The sequence below is a fragment of the Corvus cornix genome, chromosome 3 (genome assembly GCF_000738735.6).
Source record: "Corvus cornix cornix isolate S_Up_H32 chromosome 3, ASM73873v5, whole genome shotgun sequence".
Classification (NCBI taxonomy): domain Eukaryota; kingdom Metazoa; phylum Chordata; class Aves; order Passeriformes; family Corvidae; genus Corvus; species Corvus cornix.
In genome coordinates, this window is record NC_047056.1 from 10,917,000 (window position 1) to 10,934,850 (window position 17,851).

General features: G+C 37.7%; 1 protein-coding gene across 11 annotated transcripts in view; it reads left to right on the top strand.

The window, feature by feature from the left end:
- The window catches only part of LOC104696613 (WD repeat containing planar cell polarity effector), a 148,761-nt gene that overhangs the window by 23,314 nt on the left and 107,596 nt on the right, over positions 1 to 17,851 (top strand). The window contains exon 1 of one of the 11 annotated variants that reach the window (XM_019292819.2): positions 814 to 936. The exons of 9 other annotated variants lie outside the window; for them this stretch is intronic. The gene's annotated coding sequence lies outside the window, so the exon portion shown is untranslated. Of the gene's footprint in view, positions 1 to 813; positions 937 to 985; positions 1,104 to 17,851 lie in introns of those variants that run through there. One more of the 11 variants, XM_019292818.1, reaches the window with a different exon arrangement.

A 17,851-nucleotide genomic window follows, 5' to 3' on the forward strand; every position in this document is an offset into this window, starting at 1 on the left:
TGATAACCATGACCACTGATAACCATAGCTCTGTCCCCAGACTTTTCTTCAGAGAGAAAAAAAGACTAAAAAAACCTGCTGTTTACCTGCCTATAACTCACTGCAAGATATCTGGGGCATGCTGAGGTGCTGCTGCTGTCTTGGCCTCCCAGAGGAGCTGGCAGAGGGAAGGTTGTTTCCCCTTCTGACCATATGGAGAAGAGAGAACAGGCAGAACAGAAGAGCAAAGCCTGCAAGCATGGGTTGGTCTGTGAGGAACATGTCACTGTGAGATGCCTCTCATTGTTCTAGCCTCCACTGCTTATAAAAACAAGTTGAACCATCCCAGATTGTAGTCTGGCATATTAATGTAAACTGGGACTGGTTGGGGTTGCTCTTAATATGCCAGGCTTGTGCTTGTTCAGCAGCTCTTATGCAATATCTGTGGTACTGGGATGCAGGGGGCTGAACAGTGGGGAAAAGGAATGAGTTCAGATGTCTCAGGGTAAATAATTGGTAGAAGATAGACTTGCTAGGTCACACTGTCCACTCAACTTCTATTGCTGTACTGGGGAGAAACAGGACTGTTCCAGGCATATTCTGAGGTATCCTCTCCTTGTAGAACTGTTGTGCCTAGCTGACTCCAGCTGAAAAAGCCTTGCCCATATCAGTGGTTCCCATTATATCTCTCCTGAGAATGCAGTTTTAAGAGGCATCTTTTTGGCAGCCCTGCCAGCTGACACAGCTCTCATTCTGTCCTTGCATCACTAGCATAATTACACTGGCAAGCTGTTTGTAGGGTTGCTTGGTGAGCTGGTTCATGGAATTGAACTGGTTTTAAATGGAACCTTTTCCTTTGAATGCCTTATAAGCATAGCTGAAGGAAGATCAGCAGCTTTGGCTTTTTTAAGAGACGTCTGTTGTCAGGACCTTGAAACTCCTGGAGATCCTTTTAAGGTATAATGCTAAAAAATTTTGGCAAAAGGTGTGCAAAAGCCTGCACAAGAAGGTTCCAGAAAACTGGTGTTTTCATGATATTGGTGACTCAAGAGGATGTGTAACCATCATATCAGGAGCCTCAAATCCTGTGCAGTGGAATCTCTTGCAAATATCTGAGGAAATATGTAGGTATTTTTGGACAAAATTTACCTTTATAAATTCTGCCTTTGTTTATATTGAGAAAATGTAACTTGAGTAGAGCCAGTAATATAAAAGATACAGCTGGGGTTTTTGTTGTTGTTGTTGTTGTTTGGTTGGGTTTTTTTTTAATAAATTACATTAAAATGGAGAAGAAAATAACAGGTGGAAGAGTAGAATAGAGAGAAGGATTGCACCTGAAGCAAGGGTTAGGTTTGTGAAGAGGAGCATATGAGATGTAGAAGAACCATTAACCATTTAGATCGGGAAAAGTAGGTTATTCTGAATCCCAGAATCCAGTGTACATTGGATTAGGCCTGGGAATAACAGGATGCTTTTATTGGAAATGAGGAGCCTGAAGAGCATGGCGCACAATGCCTTTAGGAGAGGGCTCAAAGGATTAGGTACTGCCAAATCAGCACTGAGAACAGGGACACTGGAGCATCCTAGGTAGAAATGGAACTTTTGTGGATGTTATTTGCTAAATAACAATTTTTGATTTCTTCTACTGAGCAGTTGTGAACAACATGGTTGTTTTTCCCAACAAAGGTCACAGATTTTTTTTTTTAAGGTCCAGCCTAGGTATAATAGTGGTGTGTTTCAAAGACCCTGTAAAATGTAAGCAACTGAACCATTTTTTCTGCAAAATTACCTCACTTTCCACTTCCAGAAAAGAAAAGTCAGCCTGGTGAGGCCTTACTTGTATTTCAGCTCACAGAGCTGAAGATTTGCAAAGTTGTTCACAACTTTAAGTAGAGTTGTAAGATTAATAAGGTGGTTTGCCACTTCTAAATGGCAAGACTGCCACCCTGGCCATAACAATAAAAATTTGGGCACTGGATGACACATTTTTCTAATACTATAATGTCTGCCTTTAATCTTTTAAGTAAACATTTTTTCAAGGCTTATATTTTTGAACTATCTACTTCTTGGGTAATGGTTTAAGATACATATATGTGTAGCTTGATTTTATTTAACCAGGCAGGTAAATCCTGCTTTAGAGACAATTTAATTGACTTTGACCCCAAAATAGGTCATCTATCAGGATCTAAGCATTTTTTTGTACATAAAAAAATCAGGGACTAAATTAAAAATATACTTGCAGAGGTTGTATTGTACATAATTTTGGTCATGAAAGCCACAAATTTAAACTGGCAGAAAATGGGATGAGTCTCATTTGAAAGAAATAGTTATATTGTATCATATATTTATATATTACAAAATAACATTAAATATTTAATCACCGTATTTGATATGTTTGTTTTGAAATAAGTTTAATTTTCATCCACTGTGAGTGAAAGGCATGAAGTTGAGGTCAGTGTAAGGATTGGAAATTGGTATTTGAAACACAAGGTGGTGCCATTGTGTAAAGTTGTGCTTCTGTGGAGTTTCTGAAGGCAGTGAAGGTGAAAACGGTGTTTAAAAACTTGTGATACATGTGTACAGAGAAGTTAGCAGTTTTAAATGAAAGATTTGTAGCCCAGGATGAAGGGGAGTGTGCCTGGAGTTCTGGTTTTGTGACATGCGGAAGGAAAAGGGATCTCTCAGGGAAGAGCTGTGTGATAAGTTGGTGTTTTATTTTGACTTTAAGTCTGCTTGCAAGTATTTTCCTTTTTTGGTTTCAAAGGGGGAAAGAGAACTTAACTCTCAGTGTGAATCTAGGAACCATCTCCTAGCAGCTTTATATTGTGAATATATCAAAACAAGCTTCCCTTGTGTTACTTCAAATACACCCTAAAATGCCTTAGGATTAAAGCAATCATCTGTAATACAATATCTGTGGCTCATCGTTGATTGGCTCAAAACATGAAATACAGCTTTTCTTTCTTGGAACAGTCAGTGTGTTTCCTTCATTGTCTGCTTTACCAAAATTCTGCATTCCTTGTCTAATCCTGAGATATTAAAATAATTAAGTGGGATAGTCACAGTTTCACTAATGAAGCATAATTGAGCTTTGGAATACTTTGATATTAAAATTAAAAAGAAAACATAAAAATGGATTTGCTGAGCATATGCACATTATTCCTATATATTGCTCCCTGGTTTGGGCAGTAACTGTGGAGCTGGCTTGCCTAAGGACACTATGGCTGTCCTGCTAACAGTTTTTTCAGCCTGCAAATCTTTATCACAAAGTGTGTGCAACTCTGCTTATTGCATCTGTGAGAAGAGTTAGCTCGAACCAAAGTAATCATTATAACTTTAAGGTGTGAAAATTTGATTGCATCAGTGTTTATTCTTTTAGGTAAAGTGGTCAAAAGAAAATCAAAGTTTTGCAATAGCTGTTCAGATCTGGTTGCTGTATGTAAATGATACATATTTAATTAATTTGTTGGAAGAAATGTGTTTGACTTCATTCAGCAAATGCTATAGAATGATTGTTCCTATTGAGTCAGATAAAATGTTATTTAATGTGCTTTGTTACTTAAATATATCAGGTCCTAATAACAATTTATGTGACCTAGAAAACACCAAAGACTTGGCATCAATTTTCAAATTACTTCTTTCTTTCAGACCAAGAATCCTGTACTGTAATAATGTCTTACACACAGGGTTGCTTATTATAGATGTTGCATGCACTTTAACTGCTGTGCAAAGCACCTCTCCCATGTAATTACACAAACATATTCTTAATTAATATGACTTGTGTTAGCGTGATCGAGCAATGGAATATTTTTTAGGTGTGTGTTTTGCAATCCTGAATGAAGGCTGACAAATGTGGAATGTAGTTACTAAATATCACACATCTCATGAAGAAATCCTTGGAAAGGACAAAAGCCAGGACAGCTGTGAGACTTCATGGCAATGAACTACCTTTAGAAGTCCTCAAACATGTATTGATGCAGGAATTGCAGTGTCCCAGGCTCTTCCTGATCCTTAAGGATCTGTATAGAAAGGTGTTGTCAGATATGAAGAGCACTTGGGGAAACTGGAATAGTTTGTTTTCTCCATGTGGAGTAACTTGACTCTGTCCAAGTGAAATGCCTCTCTATAACTTCAGTGTGCTGGAGTGATGTATTTTGTACTCCCTGCTTTTGTAATTTAACCATGGGGTATCCTGGAGGTAGGGCCTATCGTGCAATGTTGTGCTACTCAGTTCCATGCTCTGGATCAGTTGCGCTTTTTTTATGTGTTTATGCAATTCTTCATATGTCGATGCCTGGAATACTTGCAGAAACGTTGGAATTGGGAATGAAGCTGGAAAATTTATGGTTCATTTCCCCCTGTCCATTAATTTTGCCGTTCCATTTTGAACTGCTGTAAGGCAGCACAGAGCATATGTCATAGATCACGATAATCATTAATGGAAATGAGATTGCGTATGTTTAGTCATGTAGAGAGATGCTTTTGGGCATGTGATTTCATAAAACTTTTGAAGTTATGGCCATACAGCTACCGAAGGAGTAGGAGCAGGTAGGTGAAGAGAGTAGTTCCTTCCCCAGGACGTTTATCAGAAGCCACTTTGTTTAGTGGAGCGCTACTTTAGGGATAGATCAGCTAGTTGCTGATATACATGAGGAAGCAGTGTAATGATGCACAACTGGGATGACCAGTGGTGGAAGCAAAAATTCAGTGTAACACAGGCCACTGACCATCTCTGAACTCACTCCAGTGAGTTAGGTAGACAGGGGAGCTCCTGGCAGTGCCAACAGGCATTTTGCCATTCCCATCTGAAGACTCCCTCAGTTGCAAATCAGTTGAATATTGAGAAACAGCTGTTGGGACTGCTGTGGAAATTTCTGATGCTTTTAGGGAGGAGGCTGCTGTGAAATGCAACAGCAGTGGGGATGTTTCATAAATAGAGTGCTCAACAAATCTAAGTGATACCGGGTAGGCAAATATGCCTATCTTCTCCCCTTCTCCCATTACCCTATGCAAACAAAAATCTTGATGGGAAAAAATATTTTATAGGATGCCACAAGCAGACATGAACAAGCAGGTATGAACAAATATACTTAAGGCCTCCAGCTGATACTGCCCATGTTCAGAGGAGAACAGATGTCAGCAATTTAGTCGCTATGGATAAACCTGTGCAAGGTGTCTTGATACTGCAGTATGTCTTGAGGCAACTTCCAGGAGATGGTAAAGACTTGTGTTCCGAAAACCACTGGACAAAAAAAATTGAGATAACAGTGCTGCTGTTTACCAGGATGGCATCCCTCTCTGGGGAGGCAGCCATGGAAAGGGAACACCGATTGTGCACCACCAGGAAGGAAATGCTGGACGTGGCAGTAGGCATGCCAAAGTCTTTGCCTTTTGTTTTCTCATGAGCTGAAGGTATGAGAAAGATGTGGCTGCTGTAATGTCTGTGTTTCTCATAGTACTGAGAAGACACATTCCTGCTTGTCTTTAAAGAGAGGTTTCAGCAGGTCTACATAGTCTTGGAGGGTGCACAGGTATGGATACAAGACCTGCTCAGATGTGAAGCAGTGCAGTGAGTGACAGGCTGCCTGAAGAGTAGGTAGGAATGTGCCTGTAAAACCAGAAAACTAACAAACATGCTCTATAAAATTATTTCTTTTCATTTACAGTGACATAAAACATCAAAAATTTAGCTCAATTAAAGTATGAGGACATCACTTCAGGGAGGTCAGCTTAAGTGCCCTATCTGTTTGAATGTCTTTTTTTAGACAAACCCTGTGTTCTGGTGATTGCCCTTCCTCATAGATGTATGGCTTCACTAGAGCCATACTCATTTGGCTGAGTTTTCCCATGACTGCTCAATAATAGTACAGAGGGAAACCCACAGAGAATTAATCCAGTCATGGTTGTGCTAATTTCCAAAGAAGCAACTGAAAATAAGGGGAGTTTGTAATAAATGCAATATAAAACCTGTTTACATGACTAATTCTCCTCCCCACCCCCACCAGTCTGACCTTACCTCATTCCAGATTTCCCAGTTCGAGCTGAAAGCATTTTTGTGAAGAATGCTACCAGGAAAATTCCCTTTTTTATCTTGGCTATGAAAGACTTGTATGAAAGACCTTTCAATGGAAAGGGAGAATCTGTCTAAATGTGTTGCTGTTGAAAGAGGATTGGTTTATGGTCACATAGTTTGATATTCTTAGGAGGACTATACATTTAATCTTTGATCTAGAAATGATTTCAAGAGTCTGCTCATAAGCTAAAAGAATTTCTATCTAAATGTGCCATCTTCAGCTCCAGGTATAACCAGAAGAATTGTATTTTTTTCTGAGTGAGTTTTCTCAAATATGGTTTCACTGGATAATTTCAGGAGGTTTCCTCTATCTTCATTTAGCTGGTATATTATTTTCAGATAAAACAGTTTGTACGGGCTCCATGCAAATGATTTTTTGGTTCTGTATACAGGGAGGAAGTAGACTGTCCTCTTTGAAATTATAGTGGCAACACCAACACACTGTTTCCAGGGCAGATGCATAAAATTGGGTATTATACCTGATGTGTTCCAGTCTGATCTCCAAGAAATGTCATTTTAAGGAAGGTAAGGTAGATCTTTACGTATGAAAAGAGTGTTACTGAAGATTTATTCCAAATTTTAGCAAGTGAATATGATTTGAAGCACTTGTTTTGGTTCTTTTTTTTTCTTAAGCTGTCGTGGATCTTGAAATGATGAGCTCAACTGGGAAAGTAAACTTCTAAATTAATATTTTAAAAATAGTAAGGGTATATTCTTGCAAATGGGAGTAGAAAAAATGATAGCAATATGTCCCCCACCCCTGCTTTTCAAAAACAGAGGGCAGCTGCTGGTTTTGGTCCCAGAAGGCCTTCCCACCTTTATATTTTCATAGTTAAGGTAACAAACATCCTCCACCATCTTTGCACAGTGCCTCAGTCACTACTTGCAGAGACTTCTGTTGGCCCAGTTGTATTTTGGCTTTTTGGTAGGGATATAGGATAATTTCCAATTCTTTCAGACTATTGGCTTTCCTTAATAGCCTGTATATTTAGTATATATATATTAATAGTATCCTTTCCTGTATATCTTCAGAAATATAAGTATAAATACATGCTGTTCTCAGTGACAGTGAATACTGTTCAACCAGTGTTTGTTTAATGATGAGAAAAATCCAATTCAATCTATATATTATTTTTGGAAAATATGCAATTAACTAAACTCAGCTTTTATGCAGTAAACATGCACTTTGGATAATCTGTTCAATGAGAATAATGCATCCTGATATGTAGAAGATGATCCATGGGGGGAAAAGATACATGTGCATAAGTCAATTATTTGAGAATAGAGTCCTTAATTTCTTCAGGCTCTATAAAAAGAATTTTGGCATCTGCACATATTTATTTTAGAGATATAGGGGTAAATCTTCAGCATAGAGCATGGGGAGTTAACCATGGAACATTCATTAATGTTAATGGGATTTCTATGGCTAATTCCCCACACTGAAAATTTAGCCCAAAGAGATTTGAAAAGTGATGTTGAGAAGCAAGTTGGTCGGTTAGTCTCATTACTCTCATGTTATTAACTGCTCTATCTGCCACTGGCTTTGTAAGAGCACTGAGATATTACACTTAACAGTTAATAATAAGGGGCTGTATGCTAAGTACTCATTCTAGTGTGGAGCTAAAATAATGCAGTTATATGAGCAAATTTTGGATATTTTCATTTAAAAAACCCCTGCAAAGCCATAGGATAAAAGGGGGAAAATACCTATTAAGGCATATTTTTAGACAGCAGAAATGGTTTAAATTTCTAGTACAGCTTTAGCACTAAAACGATTTTTTATTTTCTTACATTGTATTTTACTGTTGGGATACAACTTCAGAGCTGGCCAAGTTGAGCAGAGGATTGAACCCAGTGACTTCTATGTTCCTTCTAGCATAAATTAGTGCAAGATTTAGACCTAGTATAACATTTTTCTTAAAGCCTTTTTGGACTAGTTTTCTTTTGTAAAAGTTAATTGAGATAAGAGGGGAAATTTAGTTTCTGTTTAAATTTTGAAGAATGGTTGGAACATGGGAAAACATAAAAAGCTATTTCATCTACTAAATGGACAACATTGTTTTAAAAGGAAATACAGGCTCCAATGAAAAAAAGATTCATGATGCTCTTTTTCTGTGTTAAGGATATGCAACACAGAATGTATGTGAAATGCGAATATGTGTGTGTGCATACACATATTCACATTTATCTTTTTTTTTTTTTTTAATCTTACCAGTTTCCCTTGCTTTTTAGGGGAGTTGTTAAATTGCTCTTCCAGTTGTTATTCAGAGCAGTCAGGAGCCAGCCATTAGAGGGTGCTTCTGCACCAAGGAGCTCTCTTTCCTTGAAACCCAATTTACTTAACTTTAAGTGTTTGTAGATTTAACAAGGAATCATTTTATGTTTCCTAGAATTACCCATTTTCTTCTTTAATTTGCATTTCTTCATGAAAAACTGTTCTTGGAATTCAGAGGATTAAGATGCAGATAACTAAAGGCGATTGAGAGAAGGTGGAATTATTCAAAACAGCAAAATTATAACATTTCATAATTGTTACCGTTAAAAGAAAATACACACGGACCCCATGCAAGTGAAAAATGGGCTGGTCTCTTACCTAATTAATGACAGAGATGAGCATCTGTACTTTATAGCATTTGCCACATTATTACTGCCTTGTTTAGAAATAGATTCGTTCATTATAACTCCACTGGATATATTTGCAGCAAGAGTAGTAAAATAGATGCAGTTTGCAAATTTCTGCCATTGCTAGTAAAGATTTAAAAATAAAACTCTCAGTACAATACAGCTGGGGCTTTTTCTCTAAAATCATCATGATTCCTCATTCAGTAGCAAACTTAAAAATGCTCTGTCTCTGCTGTAAGAAAGTGCAGGCAGCAGAGTAGGGAACAGGATTTATAGCCATTTGTCCTAGGAATACAAATTTAAAGCCTGCGCTTCTGACCCAGGACGTTGGTGCAAGGTGAGTGAAGGAGAATGGAAATAAAAAGATTTCTAAGAGAAAATTCTGCTGTTATGGAATCAGTTCCTAAGACTGATTGAATAAAAGCCATTAAAATTCAAAAGTGGAACATAGCACAAAGCAGTACATCTCAGTTCTATGCCCAGGAATGGTCACGAGCACTCAGCAAAGAAACCTGCCACCTGCAAGTCTTTGTTAAAGCCAGCCCGTGGAGATGGTGATTCTGAAAATACTCCTCCCAGAGAAGCTGATACATCTTTGCACTAATTTTCAGATTCAAGGTAAGGATTTCTGATATCCAGCTGCTTTTGAAAGCTGCCCAAACTTCCAAAGACCTTCTCGACTAAAATGTTGGTTGACAGCTGGAGGAACTGGCACAGAGCTTGGAAAGGAAAGGAATCAAAGCCTTCCTCAGGAGCTTCGTAAGGAGCCATGTAGCCTCCTAAACCTTAAAAAGGGTAGCCAAATGTCCGTTCAGGTGTAAGTGTCCACATCTTTATTGCGCCAGTATATGCTGATATGCTCATAGTAGCATATTTATACAAAGGGCTGCTGGTACTGCAGTCTCCAGTTCTACATGTACAGCACATGATACCTTTTCTGAGATTGTGAGGACCTTTCTTCTCAAAAGGCAATGTTTACATTGCAAAAACACATAGAATTAAAATGGGTGAATCTCCCTGATGTCATATTCACTAACAACTTGGGAATTTAGTATTTGCATATATATTTAAGTAATGTGAATTTCAGCATCAATGGGTGTGCTTTGTCAAGCTGACATGCATTGTTGTATAACTAATTTAATTCTAATTCTTCCAAGAGATTATTTGATACTCATTTATGTTTCCTTTATCTGTTAAAGGGTGCACATTTTTGCTTTAGTGTCTGCACTGTCTAGTTGTGACTCAAGTAAATTTTTTTTCAATTTGAGAGTGGAACCTAGGCAAAAGTAAAACATCTTTCTTTAGCATGGACTGAACAGTTGGATACTGGGAATTACTGGATATCCTGTTCTTTCTATTTAAAATTTGGACCTTCTGAATGAATACACAGGTAACTGGAAGCATGTGAGTGCTTTAAAGGTATTGGTCATTGAAGTTTATGTCATGTGTCATTTTAAAGGTAGTTGTTCATAGATTTTCAAAAACATTTTTAGATGAGACCTATGAAAACAATATAAGAAAATACTAAGGAAATCTGTAATGCAACAGTTTATAATGTTTGCCCAGCAAACTTCAGCCCTGATCTGATGTGTTTGGCACTATCCTTGTGCAAATCAGAACAGTATCATACCTTGGAACAAAATATTGGTGTACAGGCTCCTCTCACAAGGAGCTTGGACCATTCAACCCAGTAGTAGTTTTTCTTCTGAGCTGAATGATAACAGGATCCAATTTTAAGTTACAAACTTTGAAAGTGAGCTACATGGATTTTTCTGCTGGTAGCATATTTGAGTAGCTGTTGTAAATCACTGGTTGAGTTCACAACTAGTATTTTAAAATCAGAACCAGGAAGCAATGATTGAAAACAGGGAGTCTGTCTAATCTTACAGTTTAGTAAGTTAATTACACCTTCTGTTATTATGCCTTATCATTTTAACAGGATTGATTCCTTCAGTAAATATTTCTCGTATTAACAAGAGCTGCTTCATATGACTTTTTTTTCCAATAAGTACCATCAATACATGAGTTAATGATGGGAGTAGAGAAAATAAGCATTGTAATGAAAAGAAAGGATAGATGAACAAATATACTGGATATTCTAAGTTGTGACTAAAGATAGTAAGGAGACACATATTCTATTTCTGTGTATCTTGTCTCCTTCAAATCTGTCCACTAGAAAAACACCCTCAATATACAGCTGGACCAGTAAGACAATAGGCCTGAAGCCAGAGAACACATCACCAGTATTACCTGAAAAGATAGGGGGAACCCTATTCACATTTCTCTCTATAATTTGACTATATGTTGGGAAGATGCTGCCAGCCAGCTGGTTGTTTCTGAAGTATTAAGAGTTGCCTAAAAATCCATTTTACATTTCAATTTTCGTTTAATATATAATACCTACAACTTCCACCACGACATTATTTTACAGAAGCTAAGATGGGCTACTGGTTCATACCAACCAGAAGTTAGAGCTCTTGCATACATGAAGCTGGGGCTGGTGGTTGAAATTGCCTCTCCATCAGTATCAATATCTAGTATACCAAGTAAAGTTACTGTAGTGTTCTGCTTTTTCAGGCAGATGAAGCTAATCATAAAGTGGCACCTAACAGTATTTATCCAATGGTGATAGTACTACTACCAAAAGGAAAGTTTTCCTTAAAAGTGTGGATGCTATCCGTTATCTGTGTGATCTCTTGCAGATCCTAAAACTCGATTTCTCTTTACTATAGATACTCAGATTTATAGGAATGGTGCTGGAAGTTAGTAAATCTATTGTCATTACATTGTAGGACAGCTTTGAGACCAAAACTGTTTTAAATACTGAGCAAAGGCAACTGCAGGGATCTTACTGACAGCTGGTCTTACTCTGCTCCCATAAGAGGTAGAATGAAACTGATCTGAGCTTTTGACCATTTTGGACCTATCTTGTTTGCATTTTTAATGAGGTAGTTTTCTGAAACTAACTGTACTTATAGACTGATTATTTTACCATCGTGGTTCTCTCAAGGGAGGTAGAATAGTTTATAGTTCAATATTAAAATCTGTGTATTTTAGTTTATATACAACCCCACTGCTCAACAGTTTCATTGTAATTATGAAAATGCTTAAACAAATGCATTTTTTTCTTCAAAGTTATTTTCCCTATTGCATATCTGCATAATTAGAACACAACATAAACTATACTGTAACATTACAATCAGGAATTAATTATTGTAACATGAAATTTTCTTTTTTTTTCTAACTGCAAAGGTGAGTATGGCTTAAAATTGAAAGAATACTAGTCTTTTTCATAGAAACTTGTTTGAAGATCATAAGAGTACAAAAGAAGAAAAGCTTTTTGTTTGTGTTTGCAATCAAATCTTTCTTAAAAGGAAGTCTGACACACAGGCATTGTCGTTCTTTTAATATTACATTGAAGAAACCAAGATACAAGTCTCACTGGATTAACTAGAATTCAAGTATAGGAGAAAAAAAACATTTAAAAATAAATGCTCACAAACAAGAATCTCAATGAGCCTTGCAAAAGGCTATTCAAAGGTGATTTTCAAATATTAGTAAAGCTTAATTTATTGCTTGCCTAATTTATTGTCTGCATCTAAACAAAATAGGTCAACATAAAATAGCTACTGGAAATTATTTAAATATAAAAACATTCTAAAAAGGAATGCAAAAACCAACATTTAAAGATGTTGTAGATCTAAAAATAATCCATTTGTTCTAGTAAATTTATTCAACTCACAATATACTCAGAAATACATTTCTGTTTTTTAAAGGCAGCTTGCAAATTTACAAGATTTATAAATTAAATCAATGTGTTTACCGATGTTCTTTAGACAATTCTTTAAACACATACTCAGTGAATATGAATAAGGGCCAGAGCTGTACAGTTCAGCAAGAAATTGGTACAGCACAGAAATGGAAAACTAAATAGTTGTTCATGCTGTATTTTCAAGTCCTGCTCTGTAACTGACATCTGTACAGATCTGGTTAGCTGTGTGATAGCTAAATCTGAAATACTGCATAAAAATATAGAAGAATTTTATTTGTTTAGGTGCAAATATAGTTAAAATTCAGCCCGAACTGTGGTTTAACCCATTGCTTTGGACTTAATGTTGTTCTGATCACTGTTTATTTCATAGCAGCCCACGCTGCAAGGCAGCTGATGAACTAAGATGCCAATGCATAGTGGCATAAATGGACAGAAACAATTTAGATCTGCTGTCTGCAGCACTGCTGTAAACCCACATATTTATATCATTAATTTTCAATGAGAGCTAGTGTTCTGAGTTTAAATACCTGCCAGTATAAACTTCCTTGCAAACAGGAATTGCAACAGTGTTAGGGCAGTGGAGCAAGGACTTTTCCTGTGCTTGGATTATTTGCAGGCCCTTCCACCTTCTTTCTGCTTAGCTTAAAAAAAAAAGATATTTTTGTTTTCTTCTCCTTTGGCTGATGATAAGAAATAACTGTTACAAAATTTTATGACCTCCTGACCTTTAGTATTGAAAAATTGGGTTATTTACAACAGCAATCACTATCTAAAAGATTGTCGTAAAACAGCTTGACATTCACTACTTCTGTAATTGCCTTATGTCATGTGTCAGCACTGGATATCTGTAGTTTGGATCACTTATCTATTATCTGGTTTATATAAAGGCCTTCAGGGTCTTTATCAAAATGTGTATATGAACTTTTCACTCTGTGAAGTAAAAACCCAGGTCAATTATATCTATTTTCTGTGACCTTCTTAACTTTTCACACCCACTCTGTCTGAGAGTTCTTACAGATTGTAATACTTGCCTGCAGTATCAATTGGAGAACGCTTCTTAGCTTCATTAAGGTTGTCAGAGGTGTGGCTGATACATAAACTCAAGTGTCTTCTTGACAAATGGCATTACCTCCCTCAAATTAATTCTGCTTCACCGTTGTTAATCTCATTATCTGTTCAGTTAATCAATAGCTGTCTTTCGAAAGAGCGAACCAATAAAGTGTATTGGAAGTGTGTTTCTGAACGCAGGAGCCACGGCAGTGTGGCAGGAGAATTCAGTTTCTGCTCCTGTCATCTTCTACTTGAGTGATAACTCAGCAAAAACCGAGCCTCAGTTTTGACACATGAACAATCAATTTGGTGGCAACAAGTTACCCCATATAGATTTTCTGTAGAATTTTTGCACGTGTTCTTGAACTTCAGCACCCTCTATCTAGTAGACAGAGTTTTTAGTTCAGAGCTCAGAGGACGAACTGGACAGCTGTCTAAGCCAACAATTCCCGTTCTGAATAATGGCCTGTGTGCCTTTTTTTCCCAATTAATTGTGCAAGAAATAATTGATATCAGCTGGAGATAAAATGTTTGTTCTGTTTTACAGAACATTTTTTACAACATTTACAGATTTTCAGTGTTCTTACTTTGTGCCAAATAATCTTAATGTTCTTTAAGGAGCTCTACGTATATTTTATAGTTAAATATGTAAATATATTAAAGTATGAAAACTCAGTAAATAGAACTGTCATTGCAAAAAAGAGGATTATTTTCAGGCTCACAAAACAGTAAAACAAACCTCACAAAAAATAATTTAATGGAACATGATACAACTTCACAGCATATGGGAATAAATTTGCAATGTATAATTTTCATGCCAGAATTCTTGAGTTATCAGATAATGTATTTCCTTTCCATGATTATTCTGCAAGCCATATTTAGGCCTTTCTTACAATAGAAGTTTCACTGTGTATTCAGATACAGACTGCTCTTGTGTGTTATTCACCCATCTACAAAATAGTTTTCCTATTTAGATTGGGGAAGTTAGAAAAATTAAAAGAATTTGCTTCATTCATGTGTTTGGCAAAAATATTGAGTCATCAGAGTCTGAAGAGAAAAAAAGTAGCAACAGTAAATATTTGCCTAGAGATTCAGGTGTACAATAATTGATCAACTTTTTATTTGTGTTTGTTGAAAATATTCTTAAACCAATATTGTACTATGAACTACTATGCACTGAATAGATTTATGGAAGCATGCCTGTATTTCTACTTCTTGAAATCAGAGGTTGGTCTTAGTGACAGGGGATCTGATTTTCATTTATAGTACAAAATCTATACTTCCTTTCTCAGTGGAAAAGGGATTTAAAGGAGAAGTAAATGAGTATGAGAATGAAGCCCACTGTGCTGCTGAAGATAGCCAGGATCTTGGGCAGGGGGTTTCAGTGCCAGGAGCAGTAATTGTGAGAAGGGACTGGCCTAGCCTCAGAAAGAAATAGCTGCAGGTGAGGGGTTAGAGCTCAACAAGCCTCTGAGAGAAAGGGAGGAAAAGGAAGATAAGCCCAAGCCTGCTTGTGCCGGGGAAGGTGCAGTGGGAGCAGAGGTATCAGGGAGCCAGCACAGTGTAAGAGTGGGGACTACCAAAGCCAGCTTGCAGTTGCCATTACAGAATGGATTAATAGCCCGTTTGATTCAAATTTGATCAGGTCAGGCTTTTGCTTGGTGTAGTCATGGTTTTTGATCTGATCAGGAGTGACAGACCAGCATTCACTGTTGTGCTTAACCACAGTCCCACTGGAAATGAGACTCCAACCCGGGTGCTGTTTGTGAGGAACTGCAGGGGTCCAATGATGGTACACACATCTCAGGCTTTGCCACTGCAAAGTGAAAGATGGAGACTAGAACCTCTACTTACCAGAAAATAAACCCAAGCTTCTGCAATTAAATGAATGAAACATTTAAGAATGCAGTACCAATAGCTTATTTCCTGCATAGGTGACAGAATTACTGTCCCTGAAATCCAAAGAAAGGAGGGTAGATCAGAATGCCATCTTGGCACCCATTTCACTTTTAACGTAACTAAAATTATGTGTGCTATTTCTGTGCTATTTCTACAATGCCTTATATCCAACCATTTGTGGAATTTAAAAGTGGTGTGACTAAAAATTCAGATTACCAGTGGGCCCTTGAGCCAAGGCCTTACAACCTGGTTGGACTCCTGTAGTTAGTAAATTTCTACACAGGAGCAAGGGACTGTTCACATGTCGCAGATGAGAACTTTGCTAGATCATCCAACAGGGCACAAAACAGCATTCCCCAGTGGGTGTAGAACTATGGAAGAGCAATCAGGGCCTGAGCTATCCCTGCATGTTCCTCAGTTCTGGTCCAAAGAGTCTTTCCTTGTGCACATCTGCAGACTGGGTCAGCATTTTCAGGAATTACATATTTTTGATAATTTCTTTTGTGAGAAAATAAATCAGATTACTTCTGGCTAATTTAGATCAATGGATTAAAAACTGAAAAAGGTTAGACAGACACACAGACATAAGCATCATTTTCTTAAGAAACTAGATTAAAACTATCAATATATGTGGATAAATTAAGCGTTTTCCTGTAATTGCTGTGCTGCTGACATTTGGTGTATGAACTTGTAGCTGTGAAGGAAGAATCTGGATGGTTTCTGCTTAGTGCCAGACTACAAAATGAAGTTTTAAAAATTCTCATGATTTTACTAACTTTATTTCAGTATGTGTTTTATTATATATCAGACAGGCTGTGGCTTCATACAACTATAAAAGGCTGAAGCCTGCCTTGTAAGACTGGGAGAATATTTTGCATTTTTTATTTGTGGGAACATGATAGAGAAAAAGTTTAACTGGTCTATTTTTAAATGAATAATTACACTAAATTTTAAGTTGATGTAGCTAAAAATGTAAAAGATAGTATGTCTAAAATTTTATTTTATGTGTTTTACATGAAGAAATTGTATCAACATAAAGCATACAGCAAGTAGCTACTGATCTAATGCAGGTAGTTCGAGAGTTTAGAGTTCTAAACTCTAACTTCCAGAGTCAAATACTACATTTTTGAATCATACTTGTGCTGCATGGAGTTTCTCTCCTTGGTGAAGGAGAAATTGGTCACAAAGAGGAAGAAAAAACAGGCAGTGATTTCTACTCCAAATATTATGTCACAGAAATAGGGAAGTTGTTGTAGGATGACTTGATGACTTACCTTGTTTGTTGAACATTAGATGTCTGAGTTAAAAATTAGCCATTGTGAGTGAGCTGTAGCAATGCCAGAGGTTGGATGTTAACATTTGCGAGGTGGAGGAAGAGAGACAGAGCTAAGATTGAGAGTAATCTGCTCTGGCATCTATAGCTAGTAGAGCTATCGTGTAATCAATCCAAAATCAAAATCAAATTTAAAAATATGTATTTTTGTTAATTCATTGGAGCTATTACATTTTCCATTTCTCTGAAGAAAATTAGACCTATGGAACATGAAAGCAATCCGGATTCTGCACCTGGGATGGTGCAGCCCTGGATGTACAGACTGGGGAATGAGAGGCTGGGGAGCAGTGCCGTGGAAAGGGACCTGGGGGTCCTGGTCCATGGCAAGTTGGATATGGATCAGCAGTGCCCTGGCAGCCAGGAGGGCCACCCCTGTCCTGGGGGGGGCATCAGGCACAGCATTGCCAGCTGGGCAAGGGAGGGAATTGTCTGGTACTCTGCTCTGCCCTGGGGTGGCCAAACATAACAAAACATTAACCTATTAAAGAGTGTCCAAAGGAGGGCAATAGGATGGTGAAGGGTCTGGAGGAGAAGCTACTGAGGTCACTTGTTCTGTTCAGCCTGGAGGAGACTGAGGGGAGACCTTAGTGGGGTCTTCAACATCCTCATGAGGGGAAGACAAGGGGTAGGCGCTGATCTCTTCTCTGTGGTGACCAGTGACAGGACCTGAGGGAATGGCCTGAAACTGAGTCAGAGGAGGTTTAGGTTGGATATTAGGAAAAGGTTTTTCATCCAGAGGGTGATAGGACACTGGAACAGGCTCTTCAGCCTGCCAGAGTTCAAGAATCTTGCAGGGCCAGGAGTTGGACTTCAATGATCGTTGTGGGTCTCTTCCAACTCAGGATATTCTATGATTGTGTGATTCCATGGAGTAGGAGAACACAGAAGGGCAGCCTGTGACGATTTTTATAAAATAATTCCTGGTACTGTATTATTTGCCAAGAAATTCTGATGCCATGTAAGTAGTGAAAATGGATTCTGCAGTATTTTCTTTTATTTGGCCATTTTGTCCTGTGCTCAACCCCTCATCTGAAGCACCCCATCTAGTACATGTACAGATGCCATTGCAGCAGTTTTGTGACTTTGCCATGGCATAGAGGGACCTGCTCCTGACTAGCTTTGT